Source organism: Lepus europaeus, chromosome 17 (assembly GCF_033115175.1).
Source record: "Lepus europaeus isolate LE1 chromosome 17, mLepTim1.pri, whole genome shotgun sequence".
NCBI classification, from domain to species: domain Eukaryota; kingdom Metazoa; phylum Chordata; class Mammalia; order Lagomorpha; family Leporidae; genus Lepus; species Lepus europaeus.
In genome coordinates, this window is record NC_084843.1 from 76271418 (window position 1) to 76277647 (window position 6230).

At 56.7% G+C, this 6230-nt stretch overlaps 1 protein-coding gene across 3 annotated transcripts in view; it reads right to left on the reverse strand.

Annotated features, from left to right (window-relative positions):
- The window catches only part of WAPL (WAPL cohesin release factor), a 90570-nt gene extending 88234 nt beyond the window's left edge, over nucleotides 1–2336 (reverse strand). For 2 of the 3 annotated variants that reach the window (XM_062215020.1, XM_062215019.1), the window contains exon 1: nucleotides 1869–1976. The gene's annotated coding sequence lies outside the window, so the exon portion shown is untranslated. Of the gene's footprint in view, nucleotides 1–1868; nucleotides 1977–2294 lie in introns of those variants that run through there. The other variant, XM_062215018.1, reaches the window with a different exon arrangement.
- Nucleotides 2337–6230: the final 3894 nt, after the last annotated feature.

Below are 6230 nucleotides of genomic sequence, written 5' to 3' on the forward strand. Positions count from 1 at the left end.
CAGTTCCCAGCTTCTGCCCTAGCCCAGCCCCAATCCAGACCTAACCGCTGCAGCCATTTGGGGAGTGAACCAGCGGATCGAAGAACTCTGTCTCTGTGTCACTCTGCCTTATGGATAAATCTTTTGTACAAAAAATTCTGGGGCTGGCATTGTGATGCAAGCCACTTTGGATGCCATAATGCTGATGGAATACATCCCATATCCCAAAGGCAGTCTGAGTCCCAGCTTCTGATCCAGCTCCCTTCTAAGGTGCCTGGGAAAGCAGCAGACAATGGCCTGAGTGCCTGGGTCCCTGCCACCCAGGGAGACCTGGATGGAGCTCCTGCCTCCTGGCTTCAGCCTGGCCCAGCCCTGACTGTTACGGTCATTTGGGAGAGTTGAACCAGTGGACAGAAGATCTCTCTCCCTGTCCCTCTGCCTTTCAAATAAAGAAAAAAGAAATCTTTAAAAGACAGAAGAACTCTTAAAAAACAGTCCAACTTAGTTTTATATACACTCAGTAGAGGATCACACCATGTTTGGTAAGTAGCCAATTCTAATTGGTCAAAATAACAACGTAGCCCTCATACCCATCTGTACTAAGAGCAAACAGTTTTCCCCAGGGAGAGCCATTTCCCACTTTCACTGTAGACTGAACACCAAGTCTTACTGTAGAACCAAACTAAGGCTACTGAGCAGCTACTAAAGACAAAATGAAGACACTTCTCTCCGTGTAAATGGAAAGCCGGGAGCGACAGCCCTACAGTTACACCTACACCAACACAGCTGGCATGTTTTGGATGCACTTAAGTGGTAATCAACTAAAAACGCTGACTAAAGGCCAACCCGAAACTCTGGACTTCAGATCCTCTGGGCCAGCATCAGAAAAGCTCATAGGAAAAACGTCCTGGAACCACGAAGCCACCACTGTGGAAACAGTGAACTACTCTAAGTGTGATATGAGCGCCCTTGTCTTTTACAAACACATTCTGAGATACTGACGAGGTAACGCCAGCGATTTTCCAACTGGGACGAATCGGAAGTGTTAATACCTGCGGAAGCCGAGAGACGGACACATCTGAGTACATTATATAATACTCCGGGCTCTTGCTGGCAAGCACCGATGGCATTATCTAAGCGTAAAGCACGCCTAAAACTCCCCAACTCAGGTGTGCGTTGTACTTAATGCTATCTCACGACCCGGGCTGTCTTAAGTCGCCTTCCAACTCCAAAGACGCGCCTGACTACGAAGGAGAACGAACCAGTCCCGACTCTGAGACCTCTGCCTCTGCCCAAGGCCGGGTCCAACTCTGGGGGACGTGCGCTGGGGTCTAAAGAGAAGCATGAAGTCCTCCCAATACTTCCCCCCCCCCCTCCCGGCCCCTCCACGCTCCGCAGGGGGCTGCCACGGAGGAAGCCAAGACTGGAGAGGCGCAAATCCGACCAGTCAGAAACCCTCACCTGCCGGCGGGCAGGCAGGAGGCTCACGCAACTTTGCTCCCCGCCCCCACCGCCCGGCCCAGGGATGTCGCTTCCGACGCCCCGGAAGCCTCTGCCACCGAATCCCCAGGGCGGGCAGGGCCGGGCCTCGGGGGCGGCCACGGGCGGGGGCGACGACCGGCAAGGTCTCGGGGGCTCAAGGAGGGGAAGTCCACTGGCAGCCTCCCGGAAAAGAACTCAGTGGGGGGGAAAAAAAGGGAAATAAAACAGGAAAAAAAAAAAAAAAAAGAGTTCCTCGGGTCGTTCCCCTGCCCAACTTCCTCCGAAGCCGGGTGGGCGAGCAGGCAGCGGGACTCCCCCCCCCCCAACTCCGCCCTCGCAGCTCCCTGTCTCCCCTACCCTGTCCGGCTCCGCTCCGGGCCTAGGCAGCCGCCCGAGACCTCACTTACCCTCGGCGCCTGGCGGGTGCTTTGGCCTCGGGCCGCCTCCGCCTCTCCCGCTCCCAATGGCCCACGGGCGGGCGCGGGAGCCCCGCGCGGGAGCACACGGCCGGCCGGCGCGCCGGGGGCGGCGAGGGGCTCCACTACAGTCACAAGCCGCGACTCCGCTTTCGGTAAATAGGAAGCCCGGCGGAGGGGGGGGGGGGGGGGGAGCGGCGGCCCCGCAACTTCCCCTCCCCGCCTCGAGCGCTGCCGGCCGGGCCCGGGCCTAGGCCTCCCTGGCCGCCGCCGCCGGAGCCGGTGCCGACCCCGCTACGTGCCCCCGCTGGGCCGCCGCCGCCTCCTGCGCCGCCGCTTCCGCCGGTGAATGGTCAGCGCTGGAGTTTGAACAGGGCCCTGAACCATCTCAACGCCATTTGCGCTCCGGCCCCACACCTCCTTCCTCCAACAGCCGCTCGCTCCGTCACTCCGCTTCCCACAGGCCCCGCGCGGCCGCCCCGACCCCCGCAGCCAATCGCGCGGCCGCTTACTCAAACCGCCGCGCAGGCGCCGCGCCCCGCATGCCCCCGACGCCCGCCATTGGCCCGGCGCGGGGCCCGACGGGAGTTGTAGTCCCGGTCCGCGAGGTCACGGCGCCGAGAGCCCCCGCGCCGGAGCTGGCGGCGGGCGGAGCGGCCGTGGCGATGGCAGTGGCGGTAGCGGCGGGGCTGGCCCGGCGGGGCTCGGGAGGCAGCTCCAAGCTCCCGGCCCAGCGGGGAGACGCAGGTGCGGTGGGGGAGGGCCGGCGGCGCAGTGCAGGCAGCTGTGTCAATCGTTTCCCCTCCAGGGACCCGCCGGTATCTGGGGACGGTGGGTCGTGCAGCTGCGCCGGGCCTGCTGGGACCGCCGCCCGGGAGCGGGGAGACGGGGAGCTTGCGGCTCGGACCCGCAGGCCACTACGGCGAGGAGCGGGAGGCGCATCTTCCTTGACCGCCGGGTAACGAGCGGTGTCGGGCCGGCGTCAGCTCCATCCCCTGCGTCCTGGCTTCTCAGACTTCTCCCCCTGCCTGCCTGCCTGCCCCTGCTTAGCAGTGACCCCCAGGGTATTGGATGGCATTAAAGAATTATCGTTACCCTTGTGCACTGTGATAGCGATAATGCGGTTATTTGGGAGAGAGAGAAAAAAGAAGAAAAAAACAGACATGGCAAAGTTTTGACAGGTGGTGTCAGTTTTCTTTGAGGAACTGGGGGGAGGGGACTCAAACCCTGGTGTGTCTGAAATTTTCCATAATAAAGCGCTCCAAGAACTAAACCTCTGGGGAGGACTAGGAGGTGGCCCATAATGGAGGAAGAAGTGTTTGTATGTCGCTGTACGCCCTTTTGTGCTGTTTGGGTTTGGATATTTGTTTTTTCCGGGCCAGTGCATTTCCTAATTGAGAATATTGGAAACTTTTGTTATTTCAGTGCAGGCTTCGGTGGGAGGCACGGTCCTGCCTCTTGAGGGGGGGCGTATGATTCGTCTCCCTGGGACTGGAGGCTCAGGGGGACCCACTGGGGAAACCAGAATGCTACCAATTACTATTGGGGGGTGGGGGAGGCGGCGGGGAGCTGGGAACTGCCCCTTTTGTGTAAGCTGGAAGTGTAGGCAGGCTTGGGGTCGAGGGCAGAGCCGATGTCCCCTCCCGGGAAAGCTTGTAACATTGTATGTATTCCAAGGGGAGCCCGAGGCCTCCCACCAGGACCAGACTGCCTCAGTCTTGAACGGGCAATGTGTGAGGATGAGTGTTGGCTGAGCAGGAAGGGCCCTCCTGCTGCCCCCTCTTTCCTGCATCTTGGACACTCCCTGGTAAGCTGTCTAATTAGGGAGATCTACCCGCCCACTGTCTCACAAGTAAATAAAGCTCTCCACTGAGGGCCTCCAGCTTGATTATTTGGCAACATCCCCAAAGGAACTGACCCCTTGCGTCCACTAGCACTTCTGCAAACAGACAGATATAATTTGGAAACTCCAAAATCCAGAAAAATAGTTGAGAGGCCCTGCAGCCCTTCCCAGTGGGAAGTCAAGGTGAAATTGAGGGTGGTTCAAGTGTTCTGTTTGTGCCTGGCCGCCTGCACAATTTGTATGCTGACACGAACAGTCTTGCTGAATACAGCATCAGAATTTTCTTTTAATTTTGCCATATCAGCTCATGAATGGCGGTTATAAGAGGTCTGTGTCTTCCACTGCGGGTGGTACCTGACTTGGGGTGGGGATGGGGGGGTGTCAGTGTTTTTTAAACACATGAGCTGCTTTTTTTCATTGTGTTTGAAGGTTGCTGGCAGAGGTGCTGGCTGCACTTACAGTAATTATTTAGATGGCACGGTGGTGGGTGCTAATTAAAGTAATTATCATCAGAGGCAAGAGGGAAGATCAAAAGCCAGTGATGGAGGTGATGGAGGAGACAATTGCTAGATCTTCCAGTAGGAGGGTGCCTGGACCCTCCTACACTGCAGAATATATTCCTCAGGCCTGGCTGCTGGGCACTTGATAGGCCCAGGAAAGCTTCAGGGAGCTGGAGTGAAAGGGTTAATTATTTAAAGAGACAGTCTGTGGAGCCAGCTTGAGGACTTTCTGTGGTTAAGATAAGCAATGAAACATAGTAGTGTCAAGTTCTCAAAAGAATGGTCCCTAGGCAGCAGTGTGGGCATCACCAGGGAGCTTGTTAGGAATGCAGAATTCCTGTCCCCTCCCTAACTCCTGGGAATCAGAACCTGGACTTTAACTGTCCCTCTGAGGAATTGGTTCCAGGACCCTCCGTCTACGGATGCTCAAGTTCCTGAAAGGAGTGTAACATGCTGTATTTGAATGTCACCTCACACACCATCCATATATTGATGCTTGTAAATAGTTGTGTTGTTTAGTGGGCAGAGCAAGAAAAATGCACATGTTCAGTATAGACAGAAACTTTTTAAAATATTTATTTATTTATTTGAAAGGCTAAGCATCAGGCCGGCACCACGGCTCACTAGGCTAGTCCTCCGCCTGCGGCGTCGGCACCCCGGGTTCTAGTCCTGGTCGGGGCGCCGGATTCTGTCCCGGTAGCCCCTCTTCCAGGCCAGCTCTCTGCTATGGCCCAGGAAGGCAGTGGAGGATGGCCCCAGTGCTTGGGCCCTGCACCCACATGGGTGACCAGGAGGAAGCACCTGGCTCCTGGCTTCGGATCGGTGCAGTGTGCCGGCTGTGGCAGCCCTTTGGCCGGCGCCGTGGCTTAACAGGCTAATCCTCCGCCTTGCGGCGCCGGCACACTGGGTTCTAGTCCCGGTTGGGGCGCCGGATTCTATCCCGGTTGCCCCTCTTCCAGGCCAGCTCTCTGCTATGGCCCGGGAAGGCAGTGGAGGATGGCCCAAGTCCTTGGGCCCTGCACCCGCATGGGAGACCAGGAGAAGCACCTGGCTCCTGGCTTCAGATCAGTGAGATGCGCCGGTGGCATCGCGCCAGCCGTGGTGGCCATTGTAGGGTAAACCAAAGGCAAAAGGAAGACCTTTCTCTCTGTCTCTCACTATCCACTCTGCCTGTCAAAAAAAAAAAAAAAAAAAAAAAGGCTAAGCATCAGAGACAGAGCTTGCATCTGCTGGTTCACTCCCCAAATGGCTACAACAGCCAGGGCTGGAGCAGGCTAAAGCCAGGCACTCCATCTGGATCTCCCACATGGGTATCAGGGGCCCAAAAACTTGGGCCATCCTCTACTTCCTTCTCGGGCACATAAGCAGGGAGCTGGATGGGAAGTAGAGTAGCTGGGGCTTGAACCGGCACTCTGAAAATAGGATGCTGGTATCCCAAGTGGCAGCTTAGCCTTCTGCCCCCCAAATTTTTTTGATCCATGGTGATTGAATCCTCAAATGTGTTACTGTCAAGGGCCTGCATTGAGGCATGGTGGATTAAGCCACCACCTGGGACACCAGCATCCCAAATGAGTTCTGCTTCCAGTCCCAGCTGCTCTGCTTCTGATCCAGTTCCTTGCTAATGCACCTGGGAAAGCAGTGGAAGATGGCCCAAGTCCTTGGGCACCTGCACCCACCTGGGAGGAAGCTCCTGACTCCTGGCTTCAGATTAGCCCAGCTCTGGCTATTGCTGCCATCTGGGAAGTGAACCAGCAGATAGAAGACCTATCTCCCTCTCTCTCTGTCACTCTGCCTTTCAAATAAATCCTTTTTTTTTTTTTTAAGATTTATTTATTTTATTTGAAAGGCAGAGTTACAGGGAGGCAGAGGCAGAGAGAGAGGTCTTCCATCCACTGTTTCACTCCCCAGATGCCTGCAACAACCGGAGCTGTGCCGGTCGAAAGCCAGGAGCCAGGAGCTCCCTCCCAGTCTCCCATGCAGGTGCAGAGGTCCAGGGTCTTTGGCTATATT